Raw genomic sequence first — 22500 nt, forward strand, 5'->3', positions numbered from 1 at the left:
GAAAGAAGACGAGGGAGGAGAGGAGATGAGGGAGGAGAGGAGAAGACGAGGGAGGAGGAGAGGAGATGAGGGAGGAGGAGAGGAGATGGAAGTAGAGAGGAGTTTAGGGTCATTCAAACAGGGGATTCATCATTCTGACAGCCTTACTCTTCCTTCACACACACACACACACACACACACACACACACACACACACACACACACTCACAAACAAACAAACAAACAAACAAACAGATACACATCACATGTCCTTTAGCAGCTTCAGCACATCATTATAAACATTCAGTCAGTATAAATAAATAAATAAGACAGGACTATAGGAGGAGCTATTTCCCTCCTGCATGTCGTGGAGAGGGTTCAGTTTAGGGCCAGGCATATACCAATGTATTATTCATGAAGACCACTGACTCAAAGTGTGTGTGTGTGTGTGTGTGTGTTTGTGTGTGTGTGTGTGTGTGTGTGTGTGTGTGTGTGTGTGTGTGTGTGTGTGTGTGTGTGTGTGTGTGTGTGTGTGTGTGTTTGCATGAGTGTGTGTGCGTGTGTTTGCGTGTGTGTGTGCGTGCATGCAAATTAGGCTACATCGCCCATTAGTCTATCTCACATTGAAAACACTACACATCAGCCACATGCTTGTTTTTGATGGTAGACAATTGACTTATTTTTCTGTAGCTAAAATGAACTTGCCGATGCTAACTTAGCAAGCTAACATGAACCTTGTTAAGTAACGTTTATGTTAGCTACCACTCATGTTAGCTACCATGCAACACAACTCAATAGCACCTAACATAATTTACATAGCTGAGAAAACGTATTCATATGTAGCCATGCGTCTGGGTTTGATGAAGTGGCCTTCAGCCTGCTGACACTGACAGAACGGCTAAAGCAGACAAAGCTAGCATCACTAAGTTCCTCTGAGCCACAATCTGAGAGAAAAATGATTCAATTATCCACTGACATGATTAGATATAGCTGCCAGTCTGTTCTCATTCCTACATCACTCAGCCTTCAGCACACTTATACCAGCAGCACCACTTTATATGCCTCTGCTCTGCCAAGTCTGTCTGTCTGTCTGTTGTCTGTCTGTGTCTGTCTATGTGTCTGTCTGTCTGTCTGCCTGTCTGTCTGTCTGTTTGCCTGTCTGTCTATGTGTCTGTGTCTGTCTATGTGTCTGTCTGTCTGTCTGTCTGTCTGTCTGTCTGTCTGCCTGTCTGTCTATGTGTCTGTCTGTCTGCCTGTCTATGTGTCGGTGTCTGTCTGCCTGTCTGTCTGTCAAGTCTGTCTGTCTGTCTGTCTGTCTATGTGTCTGTCTGTCTGTCTATGTGTCTGTCTGTCTGTCTGTCTGTCTATGTTTCTGTCTACGTGTCTGTCTGTCTGTCTGTCTATGTGTCTGTGTCTGTCTGTCTGCCTGTCTGTCTGTCTATGTCTGTCTGTCTGTCTGTCTGTCAAGTCTGTCTGTCTATGTGTCTGTCTGTGTGTCTGTCTGTCTGTCGGTCTGTCTGTCTGTCTGTCTATAGGCGCTTTCACACCGGCCTTGAAAGCCACAAAATGCACGGAAAATAGGATCCGTGCCTCCGATGTGAAAGTTGTGAACGCGGGTTGGTGGCTAATTGTTGAAGGCCTTTCGTTCCGCCAGCCGACCTAGTCACAGCACCGGGTTACAAGGTAACCCGCTTTCACTTGAAAGCGTAGGAGCAGCAGGCCGGAACAGTGCGAATGGTCAGCTCATTCATAAAAAAATTACAGGGGAAAATCACCTCATGCAGCAAGAAAGTGCATGAGTGAAAGTAAAAAAAGTAGCCTTTACAATCATGACTGCAGGGACGCCAGGAGGAATGCTCCGTGCCTGTAAGTAGGTTAGGCTTTATGCTCAAACGATGTTGACATTAGTAGGTCAAATTAACGGATATAATAATACGCTTCAGAGGACTATAGCTGTCTGAGGATATTCCCTCTGGAAACCAGCTCCAGAACTGCAATCTGTCTAGCTAGCCACTTGTGCATTCCCTTACAAAAACTACTAACGTTATAGTAGTCATGTGCATTTATAGCCTATAATATTCCCCCGACGAACGTTATGCAGACTGCAGCTGTTTGCGGGCGTCGTCTTTCAGAACGGAGTACGGACGCTAATTAGGCTACTTAATGGGAGTAATTTACACAAAACTGGAACCAAAAGATAAGAATTAGCCTTGTACCTAATAGGCTACATGATGGTGCATCCATAAAGTCGATCAGATGAATATTGAAAGCCTTGTTACCATGCTGCATGTGGACAACACTTTCGTGTTTTTTCAGTTTGATCCTTACCGACCGCAGCTGCACGTCGTTTTATCAGTTTGATCCTTAACAACCCGCAGCTGCATGTTGTTGGCTGGCTCGTTGGCTGGCATACGGCGATGTTTGGTTGTTGAATGAATTCGTTCATCATACAGTAGCCTAGGCTACACTAACCTATGAAAATATTCATTTGGGCTAGGAAGAGCTGGGTGAAAATACCTCGCTCGCCTTTCAATCCGGCTGAAAGCACACAATTTCTGTGGCGAGGCTGCCGGTTTTGCGGGCCTTCTGAACTGCAATTTTGCGCGATCTGTGTGTGAAAACGGCTTATGTGTCTGTCTACGTGTCTGTCTGTCTGTCTGTGTCTGTCTGTCTTCCTGTCTGTCTATGTCTGTCTGTCTGTCTGCCTGTCTGTCTGTCTGTCTGTCTGGCTGTCTATGTGTCTGTCTGTCTGTCTGTCTGTCTGTCTGTTTGTCTGCCTGCCTGTCTAGTGTCTGTCTGCCTGTTGTCTCTCTGCCTGTCTATTGTGTGCATGTTGTCTGTCTGCTGTCTGTCTATGTGTCTTGGCAGAGGTCTGCACTCACTGCAGTCAGATTGCAATCTGGTCACCCAAAACGCATGTTAACGGTAGGTGTAAATGAAATCAGGCTAATGTGGTCAAGCACTATCCAATTGCAATCTGATCACAGAAAATGCATGTTAGTGCCAGGTGCAAATGGCCTCTATGAGGCCATATGATCTAAAGACCAAACATGTTTGAAGATTTACCAGTTCATGAATACCCAACATGCAATTAATTCACAAAGTTCTACTGATGGTATGAGAAAGCACAAATGGGAATACAGTCAGGTGGTGAAATGCTCTAAAGAACATACAGTATCTTATTAGCCGCCTATAAGATGGGCAGTGTTCTCTAATTGGGGATTTGACTAAGGATGAAGGATTAATTTTGAATATGAATAAGTTATTGACCACTCAAACCTCAGCAAACCTGAATAACCTCACAGCGATTTTATCTTTTGTTAACAGTAGTTCCCAATTTGCAGGCCGAAGACCATGAAAAGCTGAGGGGAAAGCAGTATATTGAAAATCCAATCTGTAGACACATGCCTGAAGAAAACTGTAATCAAGCTGCACAAGGCAACTTCTTATTTATTTATTTATTTTACTTTGCCCTTCAGCAGCTCCAAATATTAGCAAGATCTAACAGTTTGAAAAAGGTGAACTTCACAGTCACTACCTGGACCTCATGTGACGTGATGTCAGCAATGTAAGCCAACATTAAAACTTCAGTTCACTTCACTTGGTCAGAGAGAGTGTACGGTGGTCAGCAGGGACAAAAGTATGAGAGAACAGGCAATATACAGTATATATTATAAAAAAATATATATATATTTATAAAATGGCTCTCTCAAATCAAGCAATCTGATTGGTTCACAGCCATTGTATAATTCCAGTAACCGAGTTCAATAACCCATGGCCATGGGTTATTGGTTGCCATGGCAACTCTCTTACTAAGAGAGTAATAATAAGGCTTACCTCAAATGACAACGTAGAAAAAAAAATGGCGGAGACAGCTGTCAGATCCTTGTGAATCGATCTTCGCTTATAACTTTACTAATACTTCGCAGAAAATGATGTTTTGTACAAGAATAGATGCGGGCTAATGTCTTCTTTGCAAAAGAAAGGCTGTTAACTCCGCATTTAACCCCGCATTTAACCCCGTAACGTTAGTTGGTGTCGGGCAAGCCCTGAGAATGCAACGCTGCGCTCGAGCTGCCTGGGTTTCCAGAAAGCTCTCAGCCAAGCGCCAGGATTGGCCAATGTCAACTTCAGTCTCCAGAACGATCCAATCAAATCACCCGCAGGTCTATCTTCTTGCTAGAGGTCCCGCCTTACAGTAGTGTTTCAACTGACTCTCAGAATACCATGCCAGTCGGACTTATAGTGTTATTATTATTATATTATTATACTTGGAACCCTTTTATAAAAGCAATATAGCACTCGAGCAGCGTGTGTTGTGGAATATATCCCCCTGCTCAGTTGTTATCCCACTCGGCCTGCGGCCTCGTGGGATAACAACTGATCAGGGGGATATATTCACCACAACACACTTGCTCTCGTGATATATTGCTTAAATATATCCACTGGTATGTTCCCATGTTACTTATTTACACACTACATAATTGATTAGCATCATAATTACAGTAGCTGGGGCGGCTGTGGCTCAGGAGGTAGAGCGGGTCGTCCACGAATCAGAAGGTTGGTGGTTCGATCCCCGGCTCCTCCAGTCCGCATGTCGAAGTGTCCTTAGGCAAGACACTGAACCCCGAATTGCTCCTGATGGCTGTGCCAGCACCCTGCGTGGCAGCTGGCTGCCTTCGGTGTGTGAATGGGTGAATGTAGGCACATTGTAAAGCGCTTTGGATAAAAGCACTATATAAATGCAGTCCATTTACCATTTAGCTACTGAATAAAACACATTTGAAAGTTTAAATTAAATTTGTATTAAGTTGTCAGTTCACTTTGTTGTTCGATTCATTAATAACTCCTTAGTCACTCATCAACATAGTTAATAGTGACTAAGAGTGAGCGAACTAATATATCATTTAGTTATCAATAATAAACGAACAATGTAATTAAATATTCAGCAGCAAACTGTAATGTAAATTGCTAGTGAGGAGGTTACTGCCCACCTGCAGCGGGAGGGAGCATATTTTGTTCCATAACTGGTGATTTGGGGAGGCAGGGTTTTGGCATGTCACAACATAAAAACGACATGTAAAAATTGCTGAAAAATACAAGCTACGAGGCACTTTCCTTTTGTTTTGATTGTAGTGGCCCCTGTGGACAAAAGTGGTATTTGTTCTCCCGGAACTAAGATTGCACTTCTTGTCTCCACCCACTGTGACCAGCAGGGGGTCGGCCGAGCTGCGGCACGCCAGGCAGGGCTTCTCCTGTTTTATTTCCTGCATAAGGTTAACATTATTGTTTCATTCACCGGCAAAAAAATACAATCAGTTTCACACAGACGTCACTGTGTCTGACCAGCACACAGGAAGTAGCACTGTGTCTGACCTGCACACAGGAAGTATCACTGTGTCTGACCTGCACACAGGAAGTAGCACTGTGTCTGACCTGCACACAGGAAGTATCACTGTGTCTGACCTGCACACAGGAAGTATCACTGTGTCTGACCAGCACACAGGAAGTAGCACTGTGTCTGACCTGCACACAGGAAGTATCACTGTGTCTGACCAGCACACAGGAAGTAGCACTGTGTCTGACCTGCACACAGGAAGTATCACTGTGTCTGACCTGCACACAGGAAGTAGCACTGTGTCTGACCTGCACACAGGAAGTATCACTGTGTCTGACCTGCACACAGGAAGTATCACTGTGTCTGACCTGCACACAGGAAGTATCACTGTGTCTGACCTGCACACAGGAAGTATCACTGTGTCTGACCAGCACACAGGAAGTATCACTGTGTCTGACCAGCACACAGGAAGTATCACTGTGTCTGACCAGCACACAGGAAGTATCACTGTGTCTGACCAGCACACAGGAAGTATCACTGTGTCTGACCAGCACACAGGAAGTATCACTGTGTCTGACCAGCACACAGGAAGTAACACTGTGTCTGACCTGCACACAGGAAGTATCACTGTGTCTGACCAGCACACAGGAAGTATCACTGTGTCTGACCAGCACACAGGAAGTATCACTGTGTCTGACCAGCACACAGGAAGTATCACTGTGTCTGACCAGCACACAGGAAGTATCACTGTGTCTGACCAGCACACAGGAAGTAACACTGTGTCTGACCTGCACACAGGAAGTATCACTGTGTCTGACCAGCACACAGGAAGTATCACTGTGTCTGACCAGCACACAGGAAGTATCACTGTGTCTGACCAGCACACAGGAAGTATCACTGTGTCTGACCAGCACACAGGAAGTATCACTGTGTCTGACCAGCACACAGGAAGTATCACTGTGTCTGACCAGCACACAGGAAGTATCACTGTGTCTGACCAGCACACAGGAAGTATCACTGTGTCTGACCTGCACACAGGAAGTATCACTGTGTCTGACCAGCACACAGGAAGTATCACTGTGTCTGACCAGCACACAGGAAGTATCACTGTGTCTGACCAGCACACAGGAAGTATCACTGTGTCTGACCAGCACACAGGAAGTATCACTGTGTCTGACCAGCACACAGGAAGTATCACTGTGTCTGACCAGCACACAGGAAGTATCACTGTGTCTGACCAGCACACAGGAAGTATCACTGTGTCTGACCAGCACACAGGAAGTATCACTGTGTCTGACCTGCACACAGGAAGTATCACTGTGTCTGACCAGCACACAGGAAGTATCACTGTGTCTGACCAGCACACAGGAAGTATCACTGTGTCTGACCTGCACACAGGAAGTATCACTGTGTCTGACCTGCATACAGGAAGTATCACTGTGTCTGACCTGCACACAGGAAGTATCACTGTGTCTGACCAGCACACAGGAAGTATCACTGTGTCTGACCTGCACACAGGAAGTATCACTGTGTCTGACCTGCACACAGGAAGTATCACTGTGTCTGACCTTCACACAGGAAGTATCACTGTGTCTGACCTGCACACAGGAAGTATCACTGTGTCTGACCTGCACACAGGAAGTAGCACTGTGTCTGACCTGCACACAGGAACTATCACTGTGTCTGACCTGCACACAGGAAGTATTACTGTGTCTGACCTTCACACAGGAAGTATCACTGTGTCTGACCTTCACACAGGAAGTATCACTGTGTCTGACCTGCACACAGGAACTATCACTGTGTCTGACCTGCACACAGGAAGTATTACTGTGTCTGACCTGCACACAGGAACTATCACTGTGTCTGACCTGCACACAGGAAGTATCACTGTACCTGACCAGCACACAGGAAGTATCACTGTGTCTGACCAGCACACAGGAAGTATCACTGTGTCTGACCTGCACACAGGAAGTATTACTGTGTCTGACCTGCACACAGGAACTATCACTGTGTCTGACCTGCACACAGGAAGTATCACTGTACCTGACCAGCACACAGGAAGTATCACTGTACCTGACCAGCACACAGGAAGTATCACTGTACCTGACCAGCACACAGGAAGTATCACTGTGTCTGACCAGCACACAGGAAGTATCACTGTGTCTGACCAGCACACAGTGAACACAGGAAGTATCACTGTGCCCAGCCAGCACAGGCATTTAGAAAATCAATATCCACCTTATTTTTGAATGCCCCACTGTACAAATAATTGTGGGTACAAGTTCCGGTTTAACGTGACTTATTGTTGCAGCTTGCCATTTCCTTTGTTATACTCTTTGGCTGCTGAGCCGAATTATAAACTGGAAACTGGAGTACGTTATAAATGTTATAAATATAGTCACGTTATAAACAACTAACCAACGCTGGGAGTCCGTATGGAAACAGTGTTACTCGAAATGGTTAAAAGTTAAATCAATTTGGTCATTTAGTGGCGTTTTACTGCCATGTAACATAGCTAGCTAGCCGCTAACATTAGCCACAGTAGGCTGTGCACTGCGCTCTTAACTCATTGAGTGCCAGCCACTTTTGGAGAACGGACGCTCCCAGTGCCAGAGTTTCAGAGCGTTTTCAGTGATTTCTCGAGGCCCACAGAATATTGTGTGATATTACTATGTAAACACTGAACACGCACAAAGAACGAGGAGACTCTATTGTATCATCAGCAAAAAAAAGTTTATTGATATCATTTTCCGTTCTTTAGTTATCAGCCGGAGAAGATAGGTGGATTTCAGCAAAAACACACATTTCAATTTAGAAGCTGAGATAATTAGCCTTTTGTGAAATGAAGCATTTCAAGCACATCACTGACTCTGAAGCTAATATTTTCTGATGTAATGACACCTCAAAAATAATTTCCTTCAATAAAACAGTGAAAACAAAGGAATTTTGTTTGGCCAAATAATATTTTTTAGCTGCAACCAGCAGCGCAGGCCCCTGCGTGCGCAGACCCTACACCTTCTTGCTGGTCTTGATTTACTGCTGGTGTGCATCAGATATTCTAGCTTGTTTGCCTGTCTCTGTCCATCGAGCCTGCTGTCTGGGTCTGTGTTTACTGTCAATGGTGCTGCCCTGTGTGCCCCACCCCCCTCCTCCTCCTCCGTGGGAGTGTCTCTGGTGGCTCTGCTGCATTTGCTCTGCGTTTGCTCTGCACTGAAAAGTGCGCTGCATCCCGCTTTTTCACAGCGTGTCGCCGGCTCCCAGCTGAGAATAATGTAACTTTTCAGAAAGACGCTGGTGTCGGCAACTAAATCATATGGAGGGGCTATCGCAGCGGAGACGGAGGGGCTCAATTGTGGCAGCAGATTGACTGCTGTTCACAGGCACAGCTAACGTTATGCTTCATGCATATCGATGCATACCGATGCCGTTTCCGTTTCCATAACGACTTCTTCTCTGTTTTTTACTCAACTTTCTCTAATCTGGAGAGCACTGTCGCCACTTAATGGGTCGGTAAAATAGGTTATACACATTCAACATCCACCATACTTTCACAGGAGATGGATCTGGCTTTGATCCACGTCCCACCGTCAAAAAACGCAATTGACGACAATCGTCGTCATTGGCACTCTACGTTAGTATTCGAATTGACGACGATTGTCGTCATTGGCACTCAATGAGTTAAAGGGATATTTATTAACGGGTGTCAAGCTGTCAGCAACAAGGCTGGGAGGATTACACCAGAAGAAAAACGCAGAGGCATCATGGCATCAGAGGCATCATGGCCGCTAGAAATAAGGTGGATAGAAATTGCCGATCTCCTCGCCGATGGTCTCATTTGCTGAGGGAGCTAGACCAGTCGGTATCATCAGTTTTCAATTTAGACTTTTTCATAAACCAGTTAAAAGTTCCTCGTAGCTGGCTGCTGCTTTAAGTACTTTCTTTTTGGAATATGAATGAGCTCCGTAAGAGTTCCCCGCCCTGCAGTGCTGCACCTCTTTATCACGGGTGAGTCGCTGGATCCCTGCAGGGGACAGCGTGTGGTCTGGATCCCTGTGGGGGACAGCGTGTGGTCTGGATCCCTGCGGGGGACAGCGTGTGGTCACTGGTCTCCAGAAAAGCACAGCCACGCGTCTCCTCGGCCGTCCTCTGTTATGATAATGAGGCCCAGAGTGTCAACAGAGGGACAGCCAGAGAGCTTGTCTCTAATAGATACGCACAGAGCACAAGACTTCAATTAAAAAGCCTTGGCCCTCACTGGGTCACATGCATTATGCAGTGGCCTATTAGAGCCTGGCTCAGCTGGGACACAGCGCTTCCCCCTCTTTTAAATATTGCTATTTAATTTCCCTTCCAGTTACACTGAGGAGCTAAAGCTCCCCGAAAACTATTTCTCTCTGTATCTCTGGGCTGTGTGTGTGTGTGTGTGTGTGTGTGTGTGTGTGTGTGTGTGTGTGTGTGTGTGTGTGTGTGTGTGTCTGTGTGTGTCAGTGTGTGTGTGTGTGTGTGTGTGTGTGTGTGTGTGTGTGTGTGTGTGTGTGTGTGTGTGTGTGTGTGTGTGTGTGCGCGCGCGCGCGCGCGTGTGTGTGTGTGTGTGTGTGTGTGTGTGTGCACTTGGTGCTCTGTGTATCTCTGGCCTGCTCTGTCTGTCTGAAACCACCTAAACAGTTTCCTAATATCCATATTCAGCTGCTTATCCGGGATCGGGTCGTGGAGGTAGCAGGTCCAGCAGGGGACCCCAAACTTCCCTTTCCTGGCCACATGAGTCAGATCTGACTGGGATCCCGAGGCGTTCCCAGGCCAGCGTGGAGATATGGGGCCCTATCTTCGCAAAAGCGGTAATTTAGCGTTTGCGCTCGTTTAATGCTGTGTGCAATGCAAATTGGGGGCGGGCACAAGCACATGCCTGTTATAATTGACCTATCGCTAAGCCCCACCCCCCGTGCTCACTTGGACAAACACAGGGCACGCTGACTTGAGTAAATGGCAGCCGTCACTGTCAAAGTTATATCCCAAGACGCTCTTCACAACTTTTTGAGGCCTGATATCGTCTAGAAGCCATCAGAGAGTACTTCACTATGCCATGGAGGGCGATGTACAACATTTAAAGCTATCGATAAAATGCGATACGTGCATGCCTGGAAACGGCTTTAGCGAATCTTTAGTCAAACGTTTTAACGAGGAAGAGAGCAGCGAATTGAAGAGTGGCGCCTGGTAATCTATTTCATGTACCTCTGTATAATCAAGAAACGTTAAATAGTGTAGAGATGTTTTTCATAGCGAGACAACGGCACGCACGCATGGGTGGTGGTGTAGCAGATCAGCAGAGGCATCATAGCTTACAGCTTTTAACATCATGTTTATCTCCTGGATCTTTTCTCTTTAGACTACCTCTTTTATTTATCCACATTTATTTGGAGAACGAGATTAATTCCTCCTCTTCACTAGTCTCGCTGGCCAGCCTCCCCTCTCTACCTCTTCACCAACTCCACTATGTGCATAACATAATGACTGGAAACTCGCATAATTCAGCATTTTATTTTGCTGACTTTCTGAATAACAAGATGATTTTATACTTTTGGATCATGGAAGCCAAATGAGGGAGAAGACTCGTCATCTCGCTGTCACCACGATTCCACGAACTCCAAAACAGTAGCATTGTGGATGTGAGTGGATCTATGTTTACTAGTTTAATATTATCAATTGCCTGGCCTCCCAGGATACCTGGTAATGTTGCATTTACCCTCATGCACATCGTTTGACCATTTGTTCAACTTATAAATGTATAAAACCCCATAAAACCAGAGCAAACGCGCATTTTCTCGTGCTTCTCTATGGAACTCTAAGCTGAGAATGTCTAAGTGTGTTGTAGAGCTGCACGCGCTGTGATTGGCTCGTCTGTATTCGGGGCGTGGCTTAGCGATAGGTCAATTATACTGGGCATAGACTGCCACATGCCAAAGCAGGCGTTTCAGTGCTAAAATGTGGAGATAGATGGCATTATCCTATAGTCAGCAGCGCGCAATTACTTTTGGCTAAGAGCTTTGAAAAGCACCTCTTAGCTGCGCTCTTAGACGCTAAAACACTCGCTGCGCTTGATCGCACCATAATCACCATAATAACGTGGAGTATATTAGGGTCCTAGATATGAAAAAGGTTGAGAATCACTAAATACTTGGTGTCTGGTAGCACGTTCTACAGCACAGGAAGTGATTTGTTTTACATGTCTCTGGTTTGTTTGGAATAAACAGCAGAAGAAGAGCTGTTAACATGAGCGATGATAGCCACCATGTCAGAACAGAACAGAGAGAGAGAGAGAAGGGAGCATCAATACAGAAACAGCCCAGCCATGATGCTGTGCAAAGATGGAGACTAGATACAAGATAAATGTTCCTCCTGGAGCTATTTTGTCTCGGTGCTCTGCTCTAAAACATGAAGAAGCCATGAGGGATATGGATATCAGCACCAACGTGTTTTGGCATGAAGAAGGTCTCTTTTGTGGGAAATGGACTGCATTTATGTAGCGCTTTGCAATGCCTACATTCACCCATTCATACACCGATGGCAGCAAGCTACCACACAGGGTGGACGACCTGCTCTACCTCCTGAGCCAATAGAACGCCCCCATGTTCCCCATGACTGGCCTTGCTTTGTGTACATTGTTCACCAGTGTCCCAAGAGAAGACTTCACTAGATGACTGACTCCACATCTCCTTCTCAGCGCAGCTGTGTGGAGGAGGGGATCCTATTCCTGAAACAGGCTCATGACAGGCTCTCTCTTTATGCTTCACTGGGTTTATGGTCCATGGCCTGTTGCCTGACTCAATGCTTTCTGTCTTATTAGTACCTGTTGTCAAGGACAAAAGTGGGAAAATAAGTAGCCTAGATAACTACAGGCCTATAGCTCTTGCTAGCATCCTATCTAAAGTCCTTGAATGAATTATCTTGGATAAAATCAATGAGTGTATCCACTCCACAGATAACCAGTTTGGTTTTAAAGCCAAACATGGCACTGACCTGTGTGTTTATGCACTGAAGGAGATTGTGAACAAATACAAAGGCCTGAACTCATCTGTGTTTATATGTTTTATTGATGCTTCCAAAGCCTTTGATCGGGTTAACCACTGTAAACTATTTACAAAGTTGAGAGAAAGAGGTGTGCCTGGATACTTGGTAAGGATTCTAGTGTACTGGTATGCCAAACAAACTATGCAGGTGAAATGGGCAGATAGTGTATCTGGCCCATTTAGGGTAAGCAATGGGGTCAGGCAGGGAGGGATTTTGTCCCCTGTTCTGTTCAATCTTTATGTTGACGACCTGTCCAAGAGACTGAACGCCTGTAAGACTGGGTGCATGATTGGCGATACATTGGTGAACCATCTGATGTACGCAGATGACTTGGCAGTCCTCAGCCCGAGTAGCGCTGGTCTTCAGCAGCTCCTTGCAATATGCATACAATGTAAGTAAGTAAGTAAGTAAGTAAGTAAAATTTATTTATATAGCACCTTTCACAGAACAAGGTCACAAAGTGCTTCACAGTTCACATCATCAAATACAGTTAAAACAATGAATCAGCAATTTATCAAACAACAGTGAATCATACAGAAATGAATGAATCACATGCAACACAAGTAATAAACATTGAAAAACAAGAGGCTAAGTAAAAGCCAAACTGAAAAGATGCGTTTTTAGCTGTTTTTTAAAAATGTCGATGGAGGCAGCACATCTTAAAGCTAATGGAAGGGCGTTCCACAGATTGGGGGCAACAGATTGAAAAGATCTGTCACCTTTAGTTTTAAGCCTCGAGCGAGGAACAGCTAGAAGGCCCTGGTCCGAAGACCTAAGTGGCCTGCTGGTGGAGTAGGCATGTAACAGATCACAGATGTAGGCAGGTGCTTGGCCATGCAGGGCTCTAAAAGTGAAAATAAGAACTTTAAACTGGATCCTAAATTTGATGGGCAGCCAGTGTAAGTGAGCTAAAATGGGGGTAATATGGCATCTCTTAGTGGACTTGGTCAACAGCCTCGCAGCAGCATTTTGGACCACTTGTAGTCGGTCCAAAGATGCTTTGCTAAGGCATGTAAAAGAGCATTGCAGTAGTCCAAACGAGAAGATACAAAGGCATGTATAATCATTTCTAGCTCAGCTTGAGAGACAATAGAACGGAGTTTAGAAATATTTCTAAGATGAAAAAATGAAGTCCGGCTCACGTTCTTGATATGTTTGTCTAAGCACATGTTTTGGTCAAAAACAACTTCAAGGTTCCTGAGATTGGTTCGCACTGAAGATGAAAGAGACCCCATACATTGCGCAACCTTAGGAACAATACTGTCCGGGGCAACAATAAGGACCTCGGTCTTGTCAGGGTTCAACTGGAGAAAGTTATTGGCCATCCAGTCCTTAATGGCTGACAGACAGTTGAACAGGACAGATAGATTGTCCATTTTATCTGGCTCGAAAGAAATGTGCAGCTGAACATCGTCAGCGTAACAGTGATAAGCAACACCTTCAAATTGTCTAATAATCAATCAATGCCAGCAAGAGTGTCATATTAATCAGTAGAACCAAAGAGGACAAGCATCAGATATTTCCTGATTTTAAGTTGTCCAATAATGATCTCTGTGTAAACAGCAAGGTAAAGTATCTTGGACATATTATCACTGAACACATGACTGATGATGATGATATTTATAGACAGTGCCGCCAAATGTATGCACAAGCAAACACCCTGCCACGTAAGTTCAGTATGTGTTCGTATAATGTAAAGGTGACTTTGTTCAGAGCCTATTGTACTCCGCTTTACACTGCCCACTTGTGCTCAAGTTACAGAAAAGCAAGCCTGCAGAAACTACAAGTGGCATATAATGATGCTATGAGGATGATTCTCAAGAGACCTCGATGGTGCAGTGCGAGTGAGATGTTTGTTACTGCACGAGTTAACACATTTCAGGCAGTACTGAGGAATCTCATGTACAAATGTATTATTATTAACACGTTCACTGCCGTTGACGAGTCAACTCGTCAAGCAGAAACCAACGGTTGACTGCCAATGACGAGTCAACTCGTCAAAAAAAAAAAAAAAAAAATTGACGGTGGGACGTGGATCAAACCCTTTTACGTCTCCTATAAAAATATGGGAGCCACCGAACGTGTACAACCCATTCCACTGACCCACTAAGTGGCGACAGTGCTCTCCAGACTAGAGAAAGCGAGCCAAAACTGCAGGGAAAAGCGTGAGGAAACCATTCTCATACTGTAGAATGGTTTGGCGAAAACGCTTTCGCGCTGGCGCACAACGGTGGCGCACAACGGTGGGGGGTTCCAAAAATAGACTGGGTGGAACACACTTTGAAACACGCAGCATAAAGCCCAGAATCGCAAAAGCTTCATCAAAGCTCTCAACCGAAACCCCAAGAAACGAGCGAGCCCCATCCAGGCTCGCCCGACGAGGGGCCGCCAGGCAGCAGACAGGCAGCAGAAACGAGCTTGTGACACACCCGCTGCAGAGCCAAGGAGGGAGGAGGAGAACGCCCACGGAGGGAGGAGTTTGAAGGAGAGGGGGGTGCGGGTGCTGTTATGGAGGAAAATACTGTTCAGAACAAATTGTTTAGATGTCTGGATGTCTTTGATGCCAAAAATAAATGGTTAAAGTGACTGTTCTATCGAATTTCACAAAAAGGCATTTTTCTCACCTTTCATTTTCAGATGCTGAAACCATGCTGTATTCAACTGCTAATGCCTACATAACTACTAACTCTACAAACTAACTCTTTTAGACAGAGAAAGCACACATTCTATTACCGTAAATTCCGGACTATAAGCCGCACCGGTGTATAAGCCGCACCTGCAAAGTTGACTATTTTTTTCTTATATAAGCCGCACCGGACTATAAGCCGCGGGTGTTTTAATGTTTTTTTTTTTTTTTTTTTTTTTTTGTGTTTTAATGTTTAATTACCATATGTAAGGGTTCATGCACAGAGGGGATTGTCATGGCTGTTTGAGGAAGCTCCCATTTATTAACATTTCAACAAAACAACATAACACAACACCACCTGTGTTGTTTTTTACAGTGCACACAGTGTCATACAGTGTCATACAGTGTGGTGAAAAGAGGGCAAGAGAGGAAATTAAAACTTATTATAGTTATATAGGATTTATAGTTAGAAAGAGTGCTAAAAAAGAGAGATTTTTTTTTTTTTTTTTTTTTTGAAAAAATCCATAGATAAGCCGCACCGTTATATAAGCCGCAGGGGCCAAAAAAGCCCAAAAAACGGGAAAAAAGGTGCGGCTTATAGTCCGGAATTTACGGTAGTTCTTTTGAGATATTTTGTGTTCACAAAATCCTAACAGAAAAGAATCCTCGGCTCTTGAAAGATGAGCCAGAATCCTCAAAAAAAAACCTTGGCAGAAGCTACCTACAGTAAAAAAAAACTGTTGGCAGTGAATGTGTTAACAGCATCATTGTGGCTCTCACTAACCCAGGGAAGAGCTGCACTCGATATACGTCCAGTCTCAGGGCACATTGGCTTAAAAGCCTGCATATGAATTTATTTTAATGTTTCCTTATTTGTTTCCAGTTGTTTTTTAAAGTGAAATGTATATTTTTTATGTTATTTGTGTGTATCTATGTATTTATGTATGTATGTTTTTCTATGGACCATGAGTCTGCAATAAAGCAATCATTCATTCATTCATTCATGTCCAACTGATTGCTCCACATCATACATCTTGACTAATTGTGATTTCAACGAACAGAGAAAACCAAAATCTGTCAAGTTGAACCGAGCAAATCGTGTTGTTCCTCTTCTGACTAATGAGTGGGCTGGGAAGTGTGTGTCAGCCGTGACTCTCTGTCATCTGTCTTCTCCTGCCTGAGTCTCTGATAGTCTGCTTCTGTCTTTCACACATTCACTCACTCTGTCATCTGTCTTCTCCTGCCTGAGTCTCTGATAGTCTGCTTCATGTCTTTCACACATTCACTCACTCTGTCATCTGTCTTCTCCTGCCTGAGTCTCTGATAGTCTGCTTCTGTCTTTCACACATTCACTCACTCTGTCATCTGTCTTCTCCTGCCTGAGTCTCTGATAGTCTGCTTCTGTCTTTCACACATTCACTCACTCTGTCATCTGTCTTCTCCTGCCTGAGTCTCTGATAGTCTGCTTCTGTCTTTCACACATTCACTCACTCTGTCATCTGTCTTCTCCTGCCTGAGTCTCTGATAGTCTGCTTCTGTCTTTCACACATTCACTCACTCTGTCAGATGGCATCTGCTACCGTCTCCTCATACCTTCCTCGGAACAAATTAACTAAGCACATCATACTGTCTGATGAAGAGTGAAGTTTTGCTTTCTCTCTAACATTTTAGGTTTGCATTTCGTTGATAATCTTTACTAGCCTGGTATGAAGCCACCCCATACCTCCCAACACTCCCGAGTCTCTTTAACCCATTCTCCTGCTGTGCTCCTGATTGTTAATTTATCCTGTTAATCTCCCAAATTCAATCAAATGGCTCTTGTTCTTGTTTTGTTGTCATTGAGTCTATTTCGGCAATATCTGTACTTATGGCTGAGTTTACTCTACTAACATTAACGTTACCGCTCGTTGCTCGGGAGAAGCCACCCATGCATTAATTGTTTTGCCAGACACAATGTGAGTTCACGTGATCTTAACCAGAGTTAGAATGACTACGTTTACAGTCTGAACAAGAAGCTGTCATGGAAACACATGGAATCACAAGACGTGTAGAATTCAGATTTTAGTCTCATTATTGACGGTCATTTAGACTGTAAGCAGGATAATCCAGCTATAGGACTCTCTATTGGGGAATTTGCTGCTTTTTGTGATACGAGCTGAGATGGGACTAGTTGCCAGCACTCTCTCCACCTTCCAGAGGTTTGTAACTTGTGGTGAGGCTGAAACTGTCAGCATGCTCAGGGTTTAAAATGGAGATAGTGACGTTTAAAGCCTCAAACTGTCCATGTCTCTGTCCATGTCTCCAGTGATTCTCCTGTGTCCTGTTAATGGCACTTTTCTCCATGGCATGTAAACATGAATATGAATGGAATAGCTCTTGGAAACAGCTTAAATCTAAATATTTAATAGTGGATATTTAGATCGCTGTTGCAGCTCAGGAATAAACAGCTGATGCTCATGCTAAGCTAAAAGCCATGTGCCTGTTCCTGTTGCATCATTTATGAACAGCAGCAAGATGTACACTCGCTAATGCGTTTCCTGACATGTCGCTGTGAGCAGGATTTGAACCTGCGCGGGGAAACCCCACTGGATTTCGAGTCCAACGCCTTAACCACTCGGCCATCACAGCTCACAGCTTCCCCAGCTGCTTCGCTCTCTTGTCTTCTATTCCTCATCTCATCTTTGCGTCTGCCTGTCTCTCTGTCTCTTTTTAAATGGATTGTTTATGCTCTATTTTTCTCTGTTTTATGACTGTTTTGAAACACTTTGTTACCTGTGTTGAAAAGTGCATTATCATTATTATTATTATTATCATTATTATTATTATTATTATTATTATTATTATTATTATTATTATTATTATTAATAATAATAATAATAATAATTATTATTATTATCATATTTCTCTCTCTGTCTCTCTCTCTCTATCTGCCCTCCCATCCCTCAGTCTCTCACTTTCCTCCTCCTGTCTATCTCCTTCTCCCCCTCCCCACACATGTTGATGCTATCACTCGCCTGCCAGAAGCTAGATGAAGGCTTTGCAGTTCTGCCTCTTGCCAGTAGGGTCTTCCAAGGCCGCACATCAAACGGCCCTAACCTGTTTGTACTCAGCGTGCTTTTGATTTGTCTTCCTCTATGGGGCGGAGCCAGCTCAGTTCAGTTCAGCTCAGCTCAGAAAGCACACTACCGCCAAAAACCCACCTGCTGCACGTTGACTGTGCCACCTGAAGGCGGTGTGTTTAAAGTGAGACTTTAAAATGTGTGAAGATGTCAGTTGCTGCTCCACTCAGCTGTAAGCAGAGCTGTTCTTCCTGTGGAACATCAAGCCTGGTGCAAAGCACTTACTAATCTTCACATGCCAATGTGTCAAAAAAGAAAAGAGAAGAAGACAGTTACTTTATTCTGACAACACAATGAACTTGTTTCCTGTCTTAAGCAACATTCCCTGTACAGCTGCCTTTCTTCACTGTTCTTTTTTTAATCAAGTTTTGGAGCCTTTTCATACCTCACTTTGTCTGCTTTCTCAGCATATCACCTACAGCAGGGATACTCAACTGGCGGCCCGTGGGCCACATGCGGCCCGCGGGCACCCCCTGTGTGGCCCGCGATGGAATTGCAATGTTTTTTTTTTTTTTTTTTTTTTTTTTTTAAAGTGCACCTGAACGCAACATGCAAGATACCCGCTGAATAAGGCCATGTTCAGACTAGGAGGCCAAATCTGATTTGTGAACTTTAGTGACCTATTAATGACTTTATCCAGATTGGTTTTATGAGTCTGGATGCTCCAAGGCTGATTTGTGTCACTTGTCCCACTTGTGTGGCAGTGTGGACACACTCCCAAATCAGATTTGGGAAACCAATCAAGATAATGATGATTAATGACTTCATCAGCAAATCGGATTTGCCTGTAATGTGAACATGGCCTAAGTGTCCAAATGTTCATGTCATTCTGGCCAATACTCCACTTCTGTTATAGCATTTCAGTCTGGAATATGGAATATCTTTCAATAATCTATGATTTAGGTGCTAAATTGTCAAATACCGCCGTCTGCTCGCTACCCAGGCACTTATGTATGTATTTAACCTAACTAACTATCCGGTGTGCACAACATTGTCAGACTAAACTCCGGCTGACACCCCAAAAACCTACAATCCGCTACAGAAAAATGTGTATTGATTGTTTATTAACTGGCCCCTGGCCTTCTATCATTTCACGAAAGTGTCCCCCGGGCAAAGCAAGTTGAGTATCTCTGACCTACAGCAGCCACTCCCAACCTGTGGGACACAAAGGTATTGCAAGTGGGCCGCCAAATCATTTTCAAAACATTACAATCTCTGTGGTGGAAACAATGCAATTATTATGTATGAGAATGTATTTCTCCATCGTTGAATGATACCCTTATTTGAATTTGCAATCAATTATTCGTTAGCCTATTGGAGACAGCCTCTGATGTTTCGCTTCTGATTTCTGTGTGGTACTGATAAAAAATTAATTAAAATAAAAACGCGTTCTGAGAATGCATTACTGTATTTGGCCTCCATACTGTTTCCGTAGTAGAAGTATTAATAATAATAATAATAATAATACTTTGCTTAGCCTCTGTGCTCCAAAAGAGCGAAAATCACTCAGTCATTTTTAGATGTGATAAATCCTCAGCCTATTTTAAATAACTCATTGTGCGCTCATCTTTTTTTTTGAGGATTAGTCTGTGAATTGATTCCAGGCTGCTGAATAATGGTTTCATTAACCCGGGAGTGCCACCGCCACAATTAACACTGAGCCTGAGTGCTTTTCTCCTCGTTTATTATGTACAAATAGCAGGAAGGAATAAACACATGTCATATCATCTGCATGATGAATATGGCTCAGGAGTATGAATGCTTGATGCGTTGCCGGGGGCGCTGCGAGGGAACTGACACCATGTGACATTGGGGACACGGCAGCAACACAAATCCCTTTTAATCCACATGAACCAGAATTAAAAAGCAGAATAACTTTATTGGTCAAAGACAATAAACGCACAGGGATTTGTCTCGGTGACACCGGTGCAGAGACGTACAAAATAAACATACAGGGTATGCTACATACACACTACATACACTGCTTGATGTCGATTCATTTCCCGCACGTTTCAGGCCAGACGGCCTTCTTCAGCGGGCAAAGTGTCAATGACAAACAAATCCATTGAGGAGTGCTGTGCTGTAGTCTTTATGAGCTCATACGGGAGTCAGGATCCAGTCAGATCAGTAGACTGAGAACTCCTTCACTTGGCATCAGGACTCATTCCTGGAGTGGACAATCCAATGGTTTCCTGCTGAGAACCATGGCCTCCGATTTAGAGGTGCTACTCGTCATCCCAGCCGCTTCACACTCCGATCCAGGGAGTGCTGAAGGTCCCAGACCCATGATGCTGACCTTCCCTGCAAGCAGACATCCAAATCCTGAAGAAACAGTGCAGGAAGCCACATTACAGCACATTCTGCCGGCCACTTCCTCTCTGCACTCATTAGTCACACCAACGTTGTCTGGTTCAATAAATAGGACAGTGAGACTCCACTCTTCTATCTCTACATGCTGTTATCCAGCACCTGGCCTAAACCAGGGTGGATGTGTACACAACTCTACTGAACACTGAGATACCACGCTACAAATCTAACTATGTAATGTAACTCTACTGAACACTGAGATACCATGCTACAAATGTAACTATGTAATGTAACTACTGAACACTGATATACCACGCTACAAATATAACTATGTAATGTAACTCTACTGAACACTGATATACCACGCTACAAATGTAACTATGTAATGTAACTCTACTGAACACTGAGATACCACGCTACAAATGTAACTATGTAATGTAACTCTACTGAACACTGAGATACCACGCTACAAATCTAACTATGTAATGTAACTCTACTGAACACTGAGATACCACGCTACAAATGTAACTATGTAATGTAACTCTACTGAACACTGAGATACCACGCTACAAATCTAACTATGTAATGTAACTCTACTGAACACTGAGATACCACGCTACAAATGTAACTATGTAATGTAACTCTACTGAACACTGAGATACCATGCTACAAATGTAACTATGTAATGTAACTACTGAACACTGATATACCACGCTACAAATATAACTATGTAATGTAACTCTACTGAACACTGATATACCACGCTACAAATGTAACTATGTAATGTAACTCTACTGAACACTGAGATACCACGCTACAAATGTAACTATGTAATGTAACTCTACTGAACACTGATATACCACGCTACAAATGTAACTATGTAATGTAACTCTACTGAACACTGAGATACCACGCTACAAATGTAACTATGTAATGTAACTCTACTGAACACTGATATACCATGCTACAAATGTAACTATGTAATGTAACTCTACTGAACACTGAGATACCACGCTACAAATGTAACTATGTAATGTAACTCTACTGAACACTGAGATACCATGCTACAAATGTAACTATGTAATGTAACTCTACTGAACACTGATATACCACGCTACAAATGTAACTATGTAATGTAACTCTACTGAACACTGAGATACCACGCTACAAATGTAACAATGTAATGTAACTCTACTGAACACTGAGATACCACGCTACAAATGTAACTATGTAATGTAACTCTACTGAACACTGAGATACCATGCTACAAATGTAACTATGTAATGTAACTCTACTGAACACTGATATACCACGCTACAAATGTAACAATGTAATGTAACTCTACTGAACACTGATATACCACGCTACAAATGTAACTATGTAATGTAACTACTGAACACTGAGATACCATGCTACAAATGTAACTATGTAATGTAACTCTACTGAACACTGAGATACCACGCTACAAATGTAACTATGTAATGTAACTCTACTGAACACTGAGATACCATGCTACAAATGTAACTATGTAATGTAACTACTGAACACTGAGATACCATGCTACAAATGTAACTATGTAATGTAACTACTGAACACTGATATACCATGCTACAAATGTAACTATGATGTAACTCTACTGAACACTGAGATACCATGCTACAAATGTAACTATGTAATGTAACTCTACTGAACACTGAGATACCACGCTACAAATGTAACTATGATGTTACTCTACTGAACACTGAGATACCACGCTACAAATGTAGCTATGATGTAACTCTACTGAACACTGATACACCATGCTACAAATGTAACTATGATGTAACTCTACTGAACACTGATATACCACGCTACAAATGTAACTATGATGTAACTCTACTGAACACTGAGATACCACGCTACAAATGTAACGATGTAATGTAACTCTACTGAACACTGAGATACCACGCTACAAATGTAACTATGTAATGTAACTCTACTGAACACTGAGATACCATGCTACAAATGTAACTATGTAATGTAACTCTACTGAACACTGAGATACCATGCTACAAATGTAACTATGT

General features: G+C 43.5%; 1 protein-coding gene across 1 annotated transcript in view; it reads left to right on the forward strand.

Moving 5' to 3' along the window:
• LOC310787902 (carbonic anhydrase-related protein 10-like) overlaps nt 1-22500 on the forward strand; it is a gene marked incomplete at both ends in the record, with an annotated part of 140747 nt that overhangs the window by 93720 nt on the left and 24527 nt on the right. The gene's annotated exons all lie outside the window — the stretch shown is intronic.

Source organism: Poromitra crassiceps, assembly GCF_964638095.1.
Source record: "Poromitra crassiceps genome assembly, chromosome: 13".
Classification (NCBI taxonomy): Eukaryota; Metazoa; Chordata; class Actinopteri; order Beryciformes; family Melamphaidae; genus Poromitra; species Poromitra crassiceps.